This window comes from Phalacrocorax carbo, chromosome 1, assembly GCF_963921805.1.
Source record: "Phalacrocorax carbo chromosome 1, bPhaCar2.1, whole genome shotgun sequence".
NCBI classification, from domain to species: domain Eukaryota; kingdom Metazoa; phylum Chordata; class Aves; order Suliformes; family Phalacrocoracidae; genus Phalacrocorax; species Phalacrocorax carbo.
Window position 1 is genome coordinate 154282659 of NC_087513.1, and position 22407 is coordinate 154305065.

A 22407-nucleotide genomic window follows, 5' to 3' on the forward strand; every position below is an offset into this window, starting at 1 on the left:
TCCAACAAGACAACTAAGTCTACTTTTTTTTTTTTCCTTAAACTACAAGAAAAAAAGGTTCAAGTTAGCTATCAGAAGATCACTAGCTTAAGTAGGTGAAACTTTCATCATACGAAGACTTTAAAAACACATCAATGTCTGGTTAAAGCCTCACCCAGCACAAATCCTTTCAGCTGCATCTACACCTCAGGTAGCCCCTAACCATGCTGACAGGGAGCAAGGCAAGGATCAAGGTTCAGCCCCTGAGCTCCCCTCAGGGGTCACATCCATCCACATTTGCAGTTTGGCTCAGTACGCTTCTGCTCCTGCTTTTGAGGTTCACAGATTCTGCACAATTAGACAAATATTGGCTGAGAAAAAAAGTAGGAAGAGACCTTGCTCTGGGACAGCTTTATTTTGGATTGCATCTGCATCTGAGCACTTCACAGCAGAATACATGCTGCTGCAGCTGCACCCATTTCTATCTGTCTGACATTTGGTCAGGAGGCACAGACAAGGCAGCATGTTGTGCTTTAAAGATTTCTTACCCCTTACCAGCCTAGGCACCGTAAAATATTCATAGATTATTTTGGGTGGCGTTCCATTTCAAATTCCATATGCTTAGCTGAGCTATTCAGTGCCTAGAATGACAACAGGGAGAAGATTACATCTGAATGCACCCTGTAGCAAGTATTTTCCCCTTTAGCTGTTATAGCCCATTTTCTCCTAAAATAAACAACGCACAGCCTGCATGCTCTGTCAGCTGAGTTCCAGAGTGTTAGACACCTCTGTGCAGCATAAGGATGTACATGGCTCCAACATCTGCTCCAGGGTACAGCCTCACCTCCATTTGCAGATATTTGCACATACACTTCCTTGTGCAACAAGAGAATAGAGCCTGAAGGGTGAGAGTTCTTTAATACAGTGTATAATGGGAAAGGTAAAGAAGCAAGGCAGCTACAGATCCTTCCCCAGGCAAACTGTATGGTTTTGCTCTTAGCTATAGGCACAACCACACAATGATGTGGCATTTAAAATAAAGAATTCCTACTGATACGCAAGGGAACCAAATAAGAACAGTGTCTGATCTCCAGAATAATTTAATACATACTGAAGGGAAACAGCCACTATTATGGAAAATCCCTTTAAATAATTAAGAAATTAACAAAGAGACCAAACTGAGATATATAACTTCAGGGCATGCAGTAACTCATCTCTGCTGCACCATCATACATTTGTTCTTGTGTATATGGTCCAGCAAAACGGGATAGAAAGTTAGCTTTGCAGGGAAAGACAGACAGTGCAGACTAACATGCAGGAGAACAGAAGTAGAAAGTGCAAGGGTTTAAAGTCTCTCTTACCTTCCTTGCAGATGAAATTGTGTCTACCATATTAAGCTACTACTGTGCGTAACCAATCTAGTGGAAAAGATGATCTTTTAGAGGCTACTACAATATTTAGGATCCTAAAGCAGCTCATTGGATCAGCTACCTAGTGATAAAGTAGTTCAGATAATCTCAGCTACATCCAACAATGAACTCTGGCCACATGTCAGAGCTTTTACTCTCCTTTGACTAAAGCTGGCCAGACACCAGCCTTGTACAACAGCTCCAGCACAAACAGGGCTTCACGCAGTCCTCCAAACATTTCTCCCTACTTTTTTCTTCATGTCATTTGACTAGAAATTTTGCAATCTATATAAGTTTAAAGGTTGTTTGTTTTTTTTTGCCTAGGCTTTAGACATTAAATTGATCTCTCAGGATCTATTTTATATCACTTCGTACATCCTTCTTTTGTCCACTACGCTCACAGCTCATAAAGTCTGTTCATGTTTACTTTAAATACAGAAGAACTGCATGTTTTTCTTCTCATTTCCCCTCCTGCTTTCTGCCTGTTTAAGGCTGAAAGACAGAACCTATTGTGTTAAATCATGACCAGGCCCATTAACACTAGGGAACCTTCCCCATTAAAAAGGCAATATATTGATATGCGAACACTCCACTCCCAAAAGCTATTTTTTTCCAACAGTTCATTAACATTTTTCACTGCTGAAACATTATACCCTCCCAAAGTGTGTCTTTATTGTTCCGTTTCCTCAGTATACCACTAATGACACAACAAAAGGAGAGGAGGCAATCGCAGATAAATCAGCCAAACTTCCCGTCGGGTTTCCCTTCCGCGCTCCCGCCATCTGTGCTGGCTGCCGCCGTACTACATATGTTTCAAGACAATACCGCACGGGTCACACACCAGGCTCCAGCCATTTGCATCTGCTGTTGTGATTGTCACAGTCCAGTACTTCTGCTATCTGCCTTCACGTGCAGGGACAGCTTCCAGTCACCTAAACTGGGGGCACACAGCTGAGCTCCCAGAACTACAGATGCCCTTCTCCCCAGGAAAACTGGCGACCCGTCGCCTGGTTCATACCATGTAATTTATGAATCACAGATTTCAAGACTTTGAAAGGCAACATGTTGTATTCTGAATGGCCTGTTTACTCACAAGAAATTCCCCTGATAGAAAATTATCAGATAAAATTGCCTCTTTGGCAAATAACAGTATTTTCAAAGAAATAAATAAGCAGGAAGCTTAAATCATAAACAAAGTTAGGAATATGTGAATTCTTTCTACTAAATTAACACCGGCAAAAGACAGAATGAAATATTGATCTATGCTTCTGAATTAGCTTTCTGAGATTTGCAGCCACCTTTTCATAGCAGTGAACAGTGCAGCAAAAACATCGATCATCACTCACTTTGCAAGCTGAACTGCATGGATCGTTAATGGTTGACTTGTTAATTAAATACGGTAGCAGAATCCCAGATTAGTCCTGTCTTTATAAGAACACCATTAATAAACCTGTTTTTCAATTTAGGAAACATCATCTCTGCATACAGTAGTCATTGTAATATTCCTGCCTAAGTACAATACTTCATTCATTACCTTGACAGGTTGCATCACTTAGGCCGTCCACAGGAATGTATTTCATCAGCTTGCAAATGCTATCTCTGTTTCCATGTAGGAGCCCCACTTGCACGACATGTCCTTTAAATCTCACATCATCATTTTCATAAACCAGTAGGCACAAAAAACAAACCCACAAAGAAGAGAATTGCAATAGGTTTTCTAATTTATTATTTGGCACCACACAAAATTACCATTTAGCTGAAGAATTCTCCTCTTCCCATTTCTCTTTTTTTTTTCAGTTTCTAGCACTGTATGCAAAATGGAAAAAATACTTCTGTACAAACGTCCAATAAGAAACCCACACAAGTTCAGTACAGATCTGTCCTTAATTCTTTTTGTATTGTATATTACAATAAAAACATGAGCATGTACAACGTAGAGCAACAGCTGTGGGTGTCTTATTTTTGATTTGCCATGTGATGCATCAGTAACACTGATACACTCTAGCCCTATCTTCCCTCAAGTATGGTATCCAACGTCAGCACTTGTTCCTTCAAAAGACCAGACAGCAAGTACCCCTGGGAAAAATACTCCAGAAGCCCTCAGAAAATGAGTGCTAAAATGGGATCCTTTTTTGAAAGTTTCTGCAAAACATTCATGCAACCAAATTGACCAACACTCCTGTTATACATACATGTACATATTTTATACGCATACACACACAGAGAGGCTTCCTTCATAATTTCAAAATATTGATTTAGGGACTACAAAACTGAACATGTGATGATGAAACGACTAGAACTTTGAAATGCTGAGGTAGCAATACTGCTAAAATACATGCTGAGTTTCAACCTTGCCTTCATTAGGCAGATAAAGTCATCACTGTGGAAGTGCAAGATTGTCTTGTTGGCTAGTACTTAATCAGGCTTCAAATATGTATTGCTAATAACTGTGAATAATAAATTAATTCAAAGAGTGGAGCATACATGCATATAGAAGACTGATGAATGGTTGTTAAAAGGTCTGTCCAGAGACAGGAAAACTCCTACACACTTTCATGAAGTGTATTTATTCATGATCACAAATCCTTAATCAGGACTTCTCATTTTCTATTTTAAGTATACACAATAGTAAATTTTAGGAAATAGTGACTTATGAAACAAAACGGAGACCAAGTGAAGAATAGACATGGTTCTTCTTTCGTCCGCTGTTTCTAAGGAGGTGCAATTGATCCACTTCCAGTGGAGTTTTTCTGATGCATAACCAAGCCAGTTATTTTACAGCAAACCTTTGGTGTTTTAAGAGCTTTACTTTGCCTCCATTTCTGAGGACAGAGTTTCTCACCCGCAAAAACAGAGTGACCAAAATTCTGTCTTTGAGAACTTCTGATATGACAGTTTTGGTGGTGATCAGGTATCATATCTATGCATCCGACTTCTGCTGCTGCAGTACTAAGAGTATTTTGCCAGCTTCCCCCAAACCTATCTTAATAAGTTAAGGTGTCTAGCCTCTTTTAACTGCAAAACACATCACAAAAAAGAAAAGAGACAGTTCTCTAAGCGTTAATCTATGATTTCCTTATTCAATGTTCTAAATGTGAATTATGTAAAAGTATGGTGAGCTGCTTGGGAAGCAGAAGGAAGGACCCCATCTTAATTCTGCATGCATAAGATACAGCTTTTCTTGCTTATAAATGGATCTTTATGGGACCCACTTTTAAACCACACACAGGGTTTGGAAGTCTATAGCAAGAAAATATTTACTCAAATTCAGTGCACTTCTACAAGATTTTTTATTATAGAATATTACTATATTTAGAATATATTTATTAATGACAAATATTATGTATTACATAAGTAGTATTACAGTAGTAGCACTTTTGAGATCATGCCTTTGCTTCTATAAATTGGTACAACAGCATTAATTTACACTAGCTCTAAACCAAATTACACCAGACACAGTGTAATTCACTCTAGATTTGCAGAGCTGATACTAATAGTATTTACCTTGCACACAAACTGAGAATGAACGGCTTAATCCCATCACTGGCATGAAAAGAAAAGCATGAAAGTAAACCTGTACATTTTACTGTATTGGCCACAAAATCTGGTCAAAATGGAGAGAGCCGTCACTAGGGGCAAAAGCCGTAACACTGTGAAAGCCGGTCGCATCTGTCACGTTTGCAATTGTTCACAAAAAATTTTGTCAATTCTGCCAGTTTTTGTAAAGAAATGACACAGTGCAGGGGAATGTTTTGCTTGGGGAAAAATAGGAAGGGGGAGCTATTTGGTGATAAAAAATTAATATCTACGTGCTGGAATATTAACACCTACATGAAAAGAGATAGACCTTCCCCTCAAATGAAGAGGTTTTGCCACAGAATTTAATTCTGCAGTTCTTCCTGTTTCTAATGGATTTTGCTTGCTACTTGCTATCATATAGTAGGTTATGGAACAGTGGATATAGTCCTTTTGCAAATAATTAACAGCATTTATTGTGTTACAGTGGCTGCAATTAAAAAGGCAGTATTTCCACACTGCTACAAAATAAGGTATTAAATGATAAACTACAGTCTTCTGTGTGCTTAGAGAAGAACCAAGATTTTGCAGATTTCTTATTTAATGAGGGGGAAGTCTTTCCTTCTTTTGAATTACTGTAGAAAAATACAATTTTCTTTGTTAAGGAGATACTGAATAAATCACACTAGTTAATGTGCTTTTTAGATGGACTCAATTAATATCAGATATTCACAGACAACATAATAGACTAAATCAAGATCCATATGATGTCCCTCAAAGGATGAATAATTAAGTCTTAGCTGCAATATCTACAAAAACACAGGGCTGCAGAAAATTTCTCTCTGACCACATAGCTGAGGTTCCCATTTACTCTGAAACTATTACAGAAAATGCCTCAAAACTCAGACTACAACTAGCAAAATGTATCCTTTTTCCAGAACAATGTTCTCACACAATTTTTATATGTGGCAACACATTTCTTCAAGGAAAAAGATGCATTAAATACATAGGTCCATGAAGATGCAGGAGTATTTCAGTTGTACTATCTCTGGTGGGAGAGACTACAGTTCCTACTTTGGCTACAGAGGCTGCAATTTGGAGGCAAGATTCAGGATTATCCCAATTGCAAAAACAGCCATTAATCAGTTTATGTTGCCAATTGATATATTTTTCTCCTCAAGCACTAAAATAGTTATTTTTCTTGCATTATAATATACCAAATATATTTAGTTTTACAGTACTCTATGTTCTTAAAATAATTTTATTCCTTTTTGAATGAAGCATGTCACTTATAACCACAAATTAGTACAATTAATTCTTTAAAATGTAAGTCCAAGAATTGAATGACTGCATACTAGCATGTACTTTTAATTTTAAGTCTGTGAAAATGAGAAAAATAAAAAACCTGTATTTGCTTCAGCTAATTATTTTCTTAAATATTGTAGATCACAAACCACAATGTTTAATAGAGATTCCTAATCTGACAGTTCAGTAGTCTAATACAGGTTTTTATACTTATGAATTGATAGTCCATATGCAAATTATTGTACAGATTATTGTTGAAGGTTGATGTCAGCCAGTTGCCAGGTGCCCACCCAGCAACTCTGTCAACCTCCCTCCCTCCTCAACAGGGCGGAGGGAGAAAATAAGATGGAAAAGGTCATGGATCCCAGTAAGGACAGGGAGACCACTTACCAATTACTGACATGGGCGAAACAGGCTTGACTTAGGGAAAGTTAGTTTAATTCTTTGTCAATTAGAGTAGAATGGTGAGAAACAAAGACAAAAACTAAAACACCTTCCCCCATCCCTTCTTCCCAGGCTCCATTTCACTCCTTCTTAATACTCTTCTGTGTCCTTCCCCAATCCCTGCAGGGAGATAGGGAAGAGGAGCTCGTGGTCAGTCCACAGCAGTTCCTTTGTGTCGCTCCTTCCTCCTTATGCTTTTCCCCTGCTCCAGCGTGGGTCCTTCTCACAGGCTGAAATCCTTCAGAATAAACCTGCTCCTGCACAGGCACTCCACTGGCTGCAGTTCCTTCAGGCCATACCCACCTGCTCCAACGTGGGGTCCTCCATGGCAGCAGTGTGGGCACCTGCTCTGGCATGGTTCTCCATGGGCTGCAGGGAGATACCTGCTCCACCACCACCTCTCCCATAGGATGCAGGGGAATTGCTGCTCTGATGCAGTGAACCTCCTCCCCTTCTTCTTCTCTGACCTGGGTATCTGCAGGCTTGTTTCTCACACTTCTTATTCCTGACTCTGCTGTGTGGTGTGTTGCTCTTTCTTAAATACGCTTTCACAGAGGCTCTGCCATCTCGGCTGAGGGGCTCAGCTGTGGGTGCAGTGGGTCCATGGGAGCCAGCTGGAACTGGCTGTGTTTTGGCAGCCTCCCATAGAGGCCACCCCACTGTAGCCCCACCACTAGGAACACCTAGATACCTACACCAAATGCAATTATTTACGGACAAATAGGTTGTTTCCATATAATATACCAGAGTACTCAATTCCTCAATCTCCCAACACAAGAACTTAATGTCAAACAGCTACCATTTACTATGAAAAGTAATAAACTAAGTTCCCAGTGTACCCGAGGACAGCCTTCCCCTGCTGCAACACACTCCCAAACACTCTGAACAAGACAAAGAGCTTCACAGGCTTTGATGTCGGCAGGGTCCGTTCTAAGAAAACTTAACTCCACATCATGCTTAAACCAGGTGATATTCTTACAGACAATCCACACGCTGGACTGAAGACCTTAAAAAAACATTTTTGTCTATTTAGAGAAAAAAAATGTATACAAAGTGTAAAAATAGATTAACTTATTCATTGAGGAACTGTAAGTTTAATACATAAATTCATTAGGGAAGCAATAAACATACTGTATAAATTAATTACTTTTTGGTTATCCTCATTAAATGCTACTTAATGAGTTAATAAGCTTGAAAAGCAACGACAAATTGCTAAAGTGCATGTACAGGATTTTTTTATTTTTTTTTTTTAAATCATGTCTAACTGAATGCTGCAGCCCTGGATACAAGCTAGTAACATTATGCAAGGTGGTCACTTTACCTTCTAGACTGCATTAACAACTACTTTCCCTGCAAGATTTGAATTTGCCAGAAAAGTGCAGACTTCACAAAGTTAGACTGCAAAAGGTACACTTGCTAAGGCTCAAGAGCCACCTGCTCCCTAAAATTAAGAAGAAAACTTATTTGTATTACAGGATGACTTCCAGCTTCATGGGAAATATTAATCAGAAACATACGTACAGACATATATATGTACACAAACATATATTTATATACACACACATAAAAAATATATTGCTACATTTGAGAATTTTACTCAGGCTTTTATGGCCCCTCAGTGCTTAAAGATGATAAACACGTAACCACATTGTCACATTTACGAATTGGGAAGAGGCTGGGCAGCACTGGGTGAAGCAGTATCCAGCACCAATAAATATTTTAATTTTTGTGATGGGGTATGAGCGCTCTAGCATTGACTGAGCTCTGTTATTAGCATTCTATGGAAGATTGAAATGGTGGCCTCATTTGTCATGTCACAGGTATAGACTGCTTATGCTCTCCTTTTCTGGAGCACAAAGGCTCAAACTGCTGTTGGTCTACGTTGTGATTTAAACAAAACAAAAAAAGCCACATACACACATTTCTCACTTGGTCCCTTCTCATGCCATAATGTATAATTGAGAGAAGATTGGCAAACCGCGTCACAGAGTACGTTAGTCTTATTGATATTATAAATACCTTTCTTTTAAAGTAAAATATAGCCTGAACACTCATTTGTCTCCAATGCAGAATTGGTGCCTTAACTAAGCATGGTTCAGTGAATGTATCAATGCAGAGTCCTCTCACCTTCCCAGGACATATAGAATTCACACTGAAACTACCAGTGCTACCTTGATAAAACATTTAAAGCAATCTTTGACTATTACACGCTCAAACAATTCCTTAGATAACCTCAGGATGTTAATCAAATTTTTCACCCCTTAAACTGATTTCGTTAACTCTTTAAAACTAATTTACAGCAACAGAATCTAATTCCCCTTTGTAGGGACAATAAACAGATAAATAAAGTAGTATTTTGAACAAAGACTGTCAGTCCTTTTAAGGCATCCTCATGCCTTGGATTACATTCCTTTTTCCCCCAAGATTACCTAGTCCAAGGAAATTAGTGTGCTTAATTCCTGATTCTTTGAGAATTGTGAGAAATATCTGGCAAATTTCAATGCCCGTGATTACACTAAAAAAAATAAAAATCAAAGCAATTTCCAGCATCCTCCAACATGACCAGTCCAAACTGGTAAGATCTCAGTATCAGTTATCAGCATGAGAACCCTTTTGAAGGAAAATCCAGAAGAAATTAGCTACCAAAGCGGCATCGGAGAACGCTACAGTATTAACCTTGCATCACATAAACTGCTCTGCACTACTGTGACACTAGAATTAACTCCTTAAATGCAAAAAAAAAAAAAAAAAGGCACATTTCTTTCACAAGAAGGCATGTGCTGATAGAGAACAGCTACCGGAATTCCTTCCTTAAAAGTAAATAACCCTGTAGCCTGCTGCTTAAGCAAACCTTGAACTCTTTTAAAACCTAGTCACTCTGTAAATAGAGCTGTGTCCATCAATCACACTAAGTCTTTAGACATTTTCTATTGATTTTGGTCACTTAAGACTAATTCACAAAGGATTCGAAAGCCAGAGCACAGTTAAGTGCCACCTCTATGATTGGATAAAAACATATATTAAACAAATCAAGACATACTCATGTTACAAACAGGTCCTCAAGAGTGTTGTGCTGACACTTAGGCAATAGGACAGCTAATGAGAACAGCCATACTCTGCTCAGCAAGCACTGTTTAAGACAGTGCAACAAACTGACTTGAGATGATTTGTCATCAAGACCCTGCAGGAAGAAACCAACCATTTAAGGGTTTTGTCTAAGGAGAAAGACAGGTCACAACATACTCATCTAAGGAAATCTTTGATCCCAGGTTAATTACTGGGATAACAGTACAAATTATATTAGAAATAACATTTAACATGGAATAAATTCAACTATTTATCTCAGTTACAATTATATATATTTTACCCTTCATTCATGTCTTCATTTTCAGTAGTCATTATAGTACTTTAAGCAAACTGTTTTAAAAAGAAATTTGAATGCAGTTTGAAACAGAAGAACAGCAATAGGTCACTGCCTGCATTTTCACAAAATCAGTGGGGTCACAAAATGAAGAATGGGCGGTGCGGGCTGGGATTGGTTTTCTTTCTGTTTTCCTTTAATATATCTTATCTTATTATCTCACTGCTGAACCATTATGTCTGTGGAAGAGAGAGGAAAGGTCATCAGTAGCCAGTGGCAGCACCAGCTGGGAGCTCGAAATGGCACTTGTAGTTTTCAGCTGTCAGAGGTTGGCTGAAATTTAACAAGTGCCAATATGAAACGATCTGCAAATCCCTAGCTTTTTTTTACACTAGCAAGAATAAATGAAGGGTTTTAAGAGCAATTTGAAGTCTATCATATCATTAAACCTATACGTAAAGTATTGTAAGTTGATCAGCTAACTGGTTCCCAGGTTAGCAGAACTCCCACCCACATCCTGTGCTTAAACACGCAAGCAAAAGGGCATTGTGTATTACACTTGATCCACTCCCTGATAAAATTTCTCTTTGGTTGTTAAGTTCTTGTGAAAATAGACCTCAGATAAAATAAGACCAAATAATAGTTGCTACTTATTTACCCTTACAAGTGGTATCTATGTCTTACCAAGAATGCCGATGTCTTACCAACAATGAACAACTCCAAAAACGCACAGACAATGCAAGGAAGGCGTAGAAAGCAGCAAAAGTACACGAATACTTTCTAGTCTCATTGACACAGGGCTTTGAGTCCAACCTCACACTTCATATCCAAAACTGTACCTTTTGTGAACTAGTCTTGCCTCTCCCAAGCAGCGGGCTCTGTGTGAGAACTGCATGTGTTTGAACCAAGAAGCAACTCACACGCATGCACCCAGTCCACAGGCAGGACCCCCAAAAAAAAAAAAAGATTGCTTCCTCCATAACAGCAAGTTCAGCAAATATGCTGCACCAGCAGCCACCACATTGCTGTCCTTCCTTTATGAGAAGATCAGCTAACATTTGAGCATGGATATAGGAAGACACCCAGGCCCACCCTTAGCCATTCCGAAATGCCAGCCTGTTCATCAGCACAAATAGCCCTTTCGGAATGTGCACAGCCAGCCTACCAACGCAGCACCCCACCACCTCCCAATGGCCTCTCAAATATCCCATCCCCCCACCCCCCAGTGCAGAGGAGGATGCTGCATTGAATCAAGAGCCGAGGGTAGGTGAAAAAAGGGCCCATGGTGCTTGTCTTTGGCTGCGTGCGTGTTTGTTTTGTTTCTAGACCAGACAAACTGATGCAAACAGCTACAGCACGCTGCTGTGGCCCATCAACTCAATTGTGCATTACAAACCAAGGAGGCCAAATTCAGCCGCCATGCAGGTCACTGTATTTCATGAAAGGATATGGCCATGCCCATGCTCAATTGCATGACTTGAGATCTAGAGACAACCTGAACAGAATAATTGGCTTTTCCCCTTAAAAGTAGACCATCACCCTTCCCTTCTCTGCTCCCAGGGCACAGTATGTTCTGTGGCCCTTGCTGGTGGATGGCTGAGAAATTCCATCCTACTCACTTGCACTGAAGTGACTTTTTAAAAATTCTATGTATTTTATTTAAGTTATGGCCTTTAAAATATTAACATCTAGCTACTCTAATGATGGGTTATTCTATACAGCAGAAAACCAGAAATTGAGTGCGTTCTTGGCTAATGAAACTCCTCTGACTTAAATTATATTTGCTGTCTCATTTGTCCCTGTGGACACCACCTAATATTCCCTTGCTCTTCTCTCATCTGATAGACAGAAAGTCTTTGCGAGCAGGGACTGTCATTTATTATAAGTCTGTAGAGGACCTAGGCCACCAAAGCCTGAAGGCTTTGAAATGCTACTTCATTTCAAGGTCCTCATCAAATAATGAGGACATTTGACTGCTCTTTCTAGCAGACACAACTTGCAGTAGCTATATTTAAAGCTAATAATGAGGAGAAAGTTTGAAAGTGGTATTCTCCATTCTTGGAAAACTATATAAAGAACATAGTAAAACCACCTCATTCTGCTTTTTTGCACTGTTGGTAACTAGATTAATCATCAATCGGGTATTCAGGTCCACTGGAACATGACGACTTCCATCGGGCAGAGAAACGCCGGCGTGGCTGCAGCCCACGGCCTGCTTCAGCTGTGGCAGCCGCCGCCACAGCCAGCGTGACGCTGCGCAGTTGCTGTGGGATCTCCCTTTGCGTGCCCAGGATTCCTCTTTCTGCAACAACTGCACAGTTACCCCAATCCAGAGCCTTTTGTAAGGGAAATGTAACATCATCCTTGAACATCCTCTGCTCAACTAAAGGTTGAGGGGATATGACAGGGAGTGGAGGGAGGGGGAAAACAAACACCAGTGCAAACGCTACCAGTCCCAAACTAAGGAATAAAATTTTTTTTTTTTTGGAGGAAACAAAAAAACCCTTCAGCATTCTAGAAGGAAATAGATGTAACAAGAAGTATTAACACAAACATAAATTCAGAAAGCCTGGATAGCAGTTACACCAATAGACAAACGTACAAATAAAAATTGCTCAGACTGTGAAGCTATAAAATCTCTGTGGGTGAAAGTTACCGTGAACCAGCTTGGCTTCCTCAGTCTTTACTCACTGGGATAGGATTCCCCACCCTGACAGATGATTTTGGTCTCAAGACCCTGGGTGTCTCTTAGAGTGCCCTGCATTTCCTTTCATTTCCTTTCACAGGCGGAGAAAAAAATATGTAAGCATAGAAAAAAATTATTAAATATCAAAATCTCACTTGATACAGAACTGGAGTAAAACTACTGATGCTGTCACTATCCACTTATCCCTCTGTGTTGTAAGCTACAGCCACCATCAGGGCTAGGATCTCTTCACTGGCAGTGCTCGTAATAAAACCCAGCTAGATCTGACACTCAGGAGTGCTTCCAAGCTTTTTCTACCACAGGCGTGAGGGGGCAGTTAAGGGCAGAAGACCTCCTGGGAGAGTGCTAGAGAAACGTCCCAGGCAGAGGAAGCCAAGCTTGGCAGGGTCTGTACCCATAATGTTTGTCCAGAGCAGACCTTGAAGCAAATTAGCCAGCCAACAATGCCTATTTCCCCTCCTGCCCCTCTTCCGAAGGAACTGCTTCTCTATGTCTGGTAAGGATACTGAATTAATTAGCATATATGCAGTGTGAACAATCAGGAGACTTGAACCTGGGACTAAAGTGAGCGCCAAATTATTTGACGCTAAAACACATTCAGTGAGAAATCGTGTGTCGTGGTTTAACACCAGCCAGCAGCTAAGAACCACACAGCCACTCTCTCACTCCCCGCCCCCCAGTAGGATGGGGGAGAGAATTGGAAGAGTAAAAGTGAGAAAACTCATGGGTTGAGAAGAGAAAAGAACAGTTTAATAATTGAAATAATAATAAAACAATAATAATAATAATAATAATTAAAAAACACATACAGAGCAAGTGATGCATGATGCAGTTTCTCACCACCTACCGACCAATGCCCAGTCAGTCCCCGAGCAGCAGTACCCTGGTCAGCTTTCCCCTAGTTTATCTACTGAGCATGATGTGTGGGATATCCCTTTGGCCAGTTTAGGTCAGCTGTCCTGGCTGTGTCCCCTCCCAGCTTCTTGTGCACTTCCTCGCTGGCAGAGCGTAGGAAGGTGAAAAGTCCTTGACTAGTGTAAGCACTACTTAGCAACAACTAAAACATCAGTGTGTTATCAAGAGTTTTCTCATACTAAATGCAAAGCACAGCACTGTACCAGCTACTAGGAAGAAAATTAATGCTATCCCAGCTGAAACCAGGACAGAGTGAAAGGGGTGAAGGAAGTACTGGGCCACTTGACATCAAAAACGGTATCTGTGGTAGGAAGTGGAAGCAGAGCAGCGTAGCTTGCAGTGTTTTTGTATCCTTTGCTTTATATGGCTGTGTTGGCACACTGGGATGTAGACAAGCATGTCCTGCTGGGAAAGGAAGAGATGTGACAGGACTGAGGAATAGTGAGCCCAGGGCACGATCTCGCATGCTGAAGCGACTCCGACTGTTTTTGCATTAAACACATGCATCCGCGCTCAGTGCCCCCCCGAGCAGAGAGCAGCTCTGCCTAAAAGTGAACCATTTTCTTTTACAAAAACAAAGAAGCAAAAGATTAGTTTAAAAGCCTACTACAACTGTTGTGCAATAAAAACAAGTGACAAGCTTTTAAGCTTAATTGCTTCATCAGTCCAATAAGGGAATAAGGTATTCTCAGCCTGAGAGCTTGTTTGCTTCTTTTCCAGCTACATCTATTAAACTAATAAACAGCTCGCTCTCTACAGACCTAATTTACATTATATTAGTCCAGACTGGCTACAAAGCTCCCTATCTTCAAAAAATATTAAAAACCTAGCATATAAAGAGAGCAAATTATTAGGCTTTAATTCTGCAAAGTGTGAACTGCCTTCCAGAACCAAGGATTAGCTAAATTTATCAATCTCGGGAAAGAGCAAGCCTGCTTATCAAAATTAAGAGAACATCTGAGAGACTCTCTCTGAGAAGAAAACTTCCATGACCACCTGTTTGATGGGCCAGGATATTCTCTACCAGGTTCTCTGTCCAACTGAACTACATAGGTTACCTAGAAACAAGCTACAGGAGCAGCTTTACCCTTGTAAGGCCACGCCAAATTTCAGAGCGGGCTTATGGCTTCTCCAAGTTGCACCTTACCATCTATGTTCATACAAAGCTGCCTTGTCTCCTAGAAACTGCAAAAGCACACAGCCAGTACATCCGGGCTACACCCCGAGTTCTCTTCCTCGCCCTCTGAAGGCCAGAGATAACTGTGGTATAAAGCGATTCAAGCATGCCTTCTCCACTAAGTAATATCTGAGCAGAATCTGATCCTACAGATGCATGTTCTAAAGCCAGAGTCATATGGGTTGGCAGACTTGGCACATATCTATCTTTGACATCATGTAAAAATAGAACAAATAGTAATATTTCTTTATAGACATTTTCTACAGAACATTGTTGCAGAAATAAAGCTCTCTATAAACACTGAAAGTTAGTGGTTCTGATTTCTTAAGGGTGTGTTTTCCATAAATTCTTGCTCCAGTGCTAATTACAAAATTAGCAAGAAGCTTACGAGTAATTAGATTGGGATGTTAAATCACTAATGTTCCTTAAATAAAACTCCTAATTAGGACACACTGCACATTTATCTACAAGCTAGATCTGACAAACTTTCCCTTCCTAGCTGACATCCAGGACACTGTCAGGGAAACCGTTAAGCACCCACAGTACTCTCTTGAGGAAGGAACCCTCATTTGACTTGTGCAGGTCCAGGCAAGGTCTTCTATGCCCATCCACTTCAACCCCAAAGCAGACAGGCATAGTAAACAGAGTCATGGTCATACATTCAGACACCTACCACTAGAGGGTCATTCATCTCTCTCTTTTGATTACATAGGGGGACTGGGCACTTGCTCGGATTAAGCGTCCATGATGGGATTTAGCTGCCGATACCATAAAAATATAAAACTATCAACACTATCTGGTCTTCCTTCCTCCTACATAGTATTTCTCAGACTCTAAGATCAATGCAGCTGGACAGATGCTTTTGTTTTATTACACCTAATAAAACAGCACCTGACACAAGGGCAGCTCAGCTGAGATTTGATCCACAGTAAACTACTGCAATACAAACAGCAACAGTTACAATTCCTTTACAGCCCAATTATCTGGGACATACTTAACTGCTCCAAAGAAACCCCTACAACTACACTGATATTCCATGCATCCTGCAGACAATCTTTCCAAGCATTTAGTACCATATTCTAATCTCAAAACAAAAATCATCTGTGATGTCAGAGGAGTAGATGTACATATCTTTAGGTATCAAAAGGAAAAAAAATAATTTAAAAAAAAGCTTTCACCAGTGTATTTCAAGTCCAGTCAATATTGCTTCATGTGACAAAAGAATTTCTATTTGCATGGAACACTTCACTCCCATTTTGACATCAACCATCATAAAAACTAACTGTCTCTGAACCACAAACAGTATCTCTCAGTCACCTGGATTTTACTCTCTGATGAAGTTCTGTTACGTGCTTGTGCCGTGGCTGCAACATGCCTCAGATGCCTACAAGGAATGCACGCCTCTGGGACAGAGCTAGCTTCCGGAATCTCACTGTGGCCTGAAATCACATTGCCCAGTTACTTTTAGACAAGGCTTTGAACAGCAGCCCCTCATTGCTGGACGTATTCACATGATCAACCCAGCTGTGCCGTCTTAGCCATTTTTATGGAGGGAGGGGGGAAAAAAAAAAAGCTTTAAATGATTTGCAGAGTAACTTTGAATACCTTTCAGCTGCTAAAAGAAATCATGTATTTTGGAAGAATTTGTATTCTCTCTCCAGAACGTATTCCTTCTCCCACCAGCTCAGATCGGAGCCGCTTATGCCTAAAATCGCCAGAAAAAAAAGCTTGGTTACTGTAGTGCCCGTACCTCTGCTCCAACACAGGTGTCAGCCTCGTACTGCTGGGGATGCATGTGCTCTTCCATATTTTTGAGGTCACTGAAGTTAAGATTTGACACTTTACCCTAGACACACATTAATTCCAGAGAGGAACAAGCCATTTTTAGCACGTCTGGAAATAACCAGCTACTTCTCTATGTAATGATCCAAAAATCACAGTTATTTCAACCACCCTGAAGCCACTTACCTGCGAGGCCTCATTGTTGGGACTATTTAATTTACTTTTATTCTACCTTTTAATGCCCCTTTTTGTTTAATACCATGGCAACTAGCACAGCAAAAACACACATACTTGCTACATCCAATAGAAAAAAACCCTCAGTCATACTCTTCCTGCAGCACAACACAGCAAATTATTTTTTTATATTATTTTTCTCCTACTGCAGCTTACAGTAACCTCAATTCTTTCCCAGTGGATACACCCTGTATGTCTGCATTCAAATATTCATTCATACTGGAGATAGCCAGAGATATTCTGACTAAAAACAGGTTGGGGGTTTTGTCAGAAAAAGCGAGTTCCGCTGAAACAAAAGCCTTTCTCTGAATGGTATTGCAAATCCAGGATGGAATTTTAGGGAAAAATATGATGGCCACAGATCTCAGCTACATTACCTTGTAGCCAAGTCCTAGCATTGCCACAATCAAGATTTGAAGCCTGCTCCTACACTTCAGGTTGCACAGCTTACTTTCATGATCCCAAGTATTTTAGGGAAGAGAAAAAGCTCTCCCTGACCAGACAGACATAATGTTTGCATTAACAGTTCCAGGAATTAGGGAGAGTGATATTTTAAACTGAAACATTTAGAAAGAAGGAACAAAAATCAAAATCCGTAATCAAACCTTCCCGTTCTGCATGTGTAATAAGACACGCCAGGAATATGCACATTTACAGACATAAATCACAACGTGATCTATTAACAATTACTCCACAAAAAGGCTGTGTGAATAGCAATATATATATATATGCGCGTGTGTGCGTATACACGTATTGATGTTTATTTGACTGCTGTGACATGTATCTAAGAAGCTAAATGAATTAACAGCTAGGCTTGGCACCACACAAAACACACACCTTAGGGAAAATTAACAAATCTAAGTGCAAAGGTTAGAGTTAGCTGCTTGCCAGGAATGTTCGTTCATCTTATTGAGCCAAAAAAATATTTGTCATCTTTTTCAGAAAGATGCAGCGAACTGTATCTCACATGAACTTGGCAGAGTCTTAAACCAGCAGGTCTGGCCCACAAAATGGCAAGTATCTCCAGCAGCTGTTGTTGGTGACAACATGTGACAACATGATATGCCCAGACATCATCAGCTGCATCCCCAATTATTGCTAATTTTGTGCAGGATTACAACATTTTCCTATGTTCATTACCTACAATTATCTTAACAACAGTTAGTAGCAGAAGAAGAAGAAGTGGAAAAACCACAAACAATGTGCAAGTGAGGTTTGCTAGGCTGCGATCAGAAAGACAGTACCAAGGCAACATATAAGCTTAACTTGAGATAGTACTGACTGACTAGCCAAAGTGGCTTCGGACCACACTGCCTGTTTTTTGGTTTGGTTTGGTTTGGTTTTTTTTGATGTTTTATTGTGTTATTTTAAAGCAGGTGAGAAATTTGCTAGTTTGACACTTTTTATAGAACTGGACAAAAAAAAAAAAAAATCATGTTCATGCAAATCTGGATAAAAGCATTATTCAGATTGGAAGAATATTTTCTGTTGAATCTCACATCTGAACAAAAAGACCACTGTGTGTACACACGTATATTCAAACTGCGTCTTTAAGCACCCCTTTTTGTGAAACAAACACACAGAAATCACTCTCAAATAACTTTGTGGTTAGGACAATCAGGTGAGACAGAGGAGGCTCATGTTCAAATCTGTATTTCACCTCATTAAAATGTCCCATTTATTACAACCATTCACCTTATGATCACTCTGTCAGAGTTTCCATGTCTAAGCTAAGAAACCATTCCCCTCCAAAAGAGGAAAAATGTGGTTGAAACCGCTGTTCTGACTGTCATGACAAAAATATTTTAAGACAGCTTTAACCTAGATGTTTATTTTTCTTGGTATGACACTCTACATTAGCATGGTATTTTATAGATACCTTCAAGCACGGATCTGAATTTAGCACTAGAATGTTGTTTCACGGAGCACATGCCAAACGCTTTTTTTCTCATGATGCTGGTTTGAAATAATGGTACTACTTAAAGTAACACCATGGTAGCATAAAATGCAAGAGCTACTTCAAAGCAGCGCAATAAACCACTGTTTCATGATGGTCAGTTGCCTCAGCCAGCACTACATATTCCAAGCTATTCAAGCTCCATTTAATTCTTACTGTACAGTTAAAGAATATATTATACCCTAGGCAGATTTATTAAAATAATTTTGTATACTTCCAGTTGGAAGTATTTTGATCTTCCAGTTCAAAGATTTTCAACGTTTTACCCATTTTCCACATTAAATATATGTTCTCCATACTATACATAAACATTACGGAGTAATTTTGAAAGTACTAGCAATAATCAGGAAAGATTCAGTTCACAGTGAAAAAGTATTATAGCAGAGGCAGAATAAAGCCAGTTTCAGTCTGGCAACTTTCAGTTCTGGCCTAACCTATGTAATGTTAGACAAATATCTTCCCCTCTGTTCCTTCCTCTCACAAATTCCTTGCCGTACCTGTGTCATCCCTTGAGGCCACAGACCGGCTTTCTCTTTGTATAATGTGATTTACAGCCAGGGTTTCTGAATGCTGCTACAACACAAAATCACTACAACGGTTCAGAGCACTGCTCAACCAATCACCCTAATCCCAGTCTTTACTGGTACTTTTAATGGCATCCCTGCTGCTCCGTGACAATAGTCCAGTCAAGAGAACTTGTCCCATCACTCTGAACCTACTGTACACACACATATATACATATATAACACACTTCTGTTTTTAACCCTCAGGTCACATCTCAACGATGGCAATGAAGTTCTACTCAGCAAAAGGGATTCTTTTCACACCCGTAAAATCATTCCCTAAGTAAAACACCACCTACAAAGCTACTACTTCAGCACTGCCCACTCATTTTTCTTATAAACTGCTGGTAATAGCAAGCCTAGCCAGGGTTGTACAGCAGAATACATGGCTCAACAGAAGAATATTCCCTTATAAAGATGTGGGAACAGGAGAGAAGAAACCATGATCTGTCTGAGATTCTGCCCAAAAACAACCCACGGCAGGAGAGCCTGGTCTCCGACCACACTCAGACCCCTGCGCTGCTCCAGGGCTGAACGCTTCTGGTTGCGGGGCTGACGTTCTCACTTTTCCAGCACGAGCAACAATTTCAAGTTTAAAAGTTTCCCACAGAAAGTTGACAAGCTCACTGTGCAAACACCTAAATTACATCGCCCTCCTCTTCCTGAAGCAAACGGGGTGGTTTTGGCACGCTACTCGGCATCTTCCCAGGGGGAAGGAGAAGTCATTTTTCTCCAGAGCAGCCTCTGCGGCCAGCAGGCTCCCAAGGCCAGCAGCCCCAGCCCTTCCAAGCCAGGGCTTTTGGTACCAGTCTCACACATAGCCACAAGCTCCCAGTTTGAAAGCCCGGGCCCAGGGAGCCCCCCAGCCCGGCACAGCCGCCACCGGGGACACGGGCTCAAGAGCCACCTGAGGAGAGCTGGTAGAAACGAGCCTGGCACACAGCATTGCTCTGAAACCCTTCTTTCACCCATTTGGCAGGCACGCTTCCACAAAACACTGGGATTTAACCGACTGACACTACCAATCAAAGAAAACGTTTATCAGAAAATTCCCATCCAGTTGCCTGTCAGCACTGATTTCCACCGGCGGGGTGGCAGGCTTGCACCGGCCTCCCCGCCCGACCGGGGGGCTCGGGAACCGCGACAGCGTGCCCATAAAGGGGCGGATTTAAGGAAAAGCGCAAATCTGGCAGAGCCTCCGTTAGTTTTCTCACCTCCGCACACAATAAGGCTGAACTGAACCGAGCACCTCGGTGCCCCGCTGGATCTCCCTCCCTCCCTCCTTCCTTCCCCACCCGCAGGACGGGCAGCTCCCACCTCCTCCCCCCGGGCAGCCCACGCCAGGGCTGGCGCCAGGCTGCGGGGCGACACACGGACAAAACGACGGGGGAAGGGGAGGGGTGGGGAGCAGCACCCCCCACACACAGACCACCCAACCCCTCCGCTAGCCACCAGCCCGACGCCGGCACCCCGCGGGGAACAGCCCCCGGCGCGGCCCGGCGCTCCCGGAGGGCGGCACTCACCTCATGGGGGGACGGCCTCGGCAGCCCCCGGCGGCCCGGGGGGTCGGGGGGTGGGGGGAGCCGCCTCTCGGCCGGTGCCCGGCGGCGTGGCCCGGAGCCGCGGGCACGCTTCCACTTTCCCTCGGGGGGTGGTGTGGGGGGGGTGTGGGGGTGTCTTTCTTTGCGGCACGGTGCGCCGAGCCCCGCCGAGCCGAGCCCCGCCGAGCCGAGCCCCGCCGAGCCGAGCCCCGCCGAGCCGAGGCGCGCCGCCTCCGCCTGCCTCCCCCGGCACTCCTCCCCGCCTGCCTCTCGCAGACGCCTCCCCGCGATGCGATGCGGTGCGGTGCGATGCGATGCGGTGCGGTGGATGTCCAGCTGCCGGGGGTGCCGGGGCGGCCGGGGGGCGGCTCCCCCTCCGCCGCCCCGCCCCGCTACCTGCCGGGGCGCCCCGAGGGCGGCGGGGCGCTCCCGGGGAGGCGGCTCCGGCCCTAAGCCCACCCCGCGCCCCTCCGGGCACACCGCCGAGCCCCCCTCCTATCCCCCTGCCTCCCTCTCTCCAGCACCCACCCGCCGTGCGTGGGGCTCCCCCGGCCCCGCGGGGCGCGCCGCGGAGGGCATCTGGTGGTGGTGGTGGTGCTGCTGCTTTTGTCTTTTTCGAAGTTCATTGTCCGCCCCTCTCCTTCGGTGAACTGCCCGAAGGAAGGGGCCGGGGGAGCTGTGTAGGTTGGAGTAGCCTTAATGCGTTTCAGCACAACAAAGACCCGCTTGATTCCCCGCTGGCACATAATGCCCGACGAAAGGGAAACGCTGGGAATGTCATAATTATCCCCCTGTGAGATGGAAGCAAAACCAACACTTCTTACGAGGTTCGTAGTTACGAAACAGTGGCAGCTTGGACGCATCTATTTCTGTCCCAGTACTATAAGCAGCTTGCTCACGCCCTGCTGCTGTAGTGCTGTGTTTGCTGGCACTGTAGGCAGAAATCCTGCAAAAAAAACATAAAGGCAACAAAGCCACAAGTCCTGATGACAGAGAAGTCTTTTGCCACCCTATCGAGCAGTGAGACTGGCTGTTAAGATACTTTGTCCACAGGTGAGAATCCTGCTTAACTTTTAGCCATCCATTGATGCACACCAGTGCATTTATTTTCTGGGGTTAACCGAAGAGTAGAAACACCTACATATTAGATTACCCCTCACTTGGTCTTGAATGGCCCTGCTTATGCACCGACTCAAGGTTGGTTGGAAGAGGTGTAAGAGGCTGTCACTCATTTAAACCTCAACTGTGACCCACATGGAAGTGGCCCGCTTCTGAAATTCACTCAAGCTTTCCAGAGAAGGCCAAGCTGCCAGTTATGGATTTGACCATGACTGGCTTCACATGGCATTTTAGGGGCCCCAGACCTGGTGCCTGAATATTTAGTGTCCCTGTAGCCAGATTAAATATATTAAATACAGGTGTGGAGAGGGAGGGAGGGTGAGTGGGAGCAGAGCACCAGTACACAGCAGGAGTGAAGGAGCCGCGAGGGCTGAAGGAAAGGAGAACCTCTCCTCTAG

General features: G+C 42.5%; 1 protein-coding gene across 3 annotated transcripts in view; it reads right to left on the minus strand.

Moving 5' to 3' along the window:
* MYO16 (myosin XVI) overlaps window positions 1-21287 on the minus strand; it is a 418633-nt gene extending 397346 nt beyond the window's left edge. For 2 of the 3 annotated variants that reach the window (XM_064440435.1, XM_064440450.1), the window contains exon 1: window positions 20873-21286. The gene's annotated coding sequence lies outside the window, so the exon portion shown is untranslated. Of the gene's footprint in view, window positions 1-20872 lie in introns of all 3 variants that reach the window. The other variant, XM_064440458.1, reaches the window with a different exon arrangement.
* Window positions 21288-22407: the final 1120 nt, after the last annotated feature.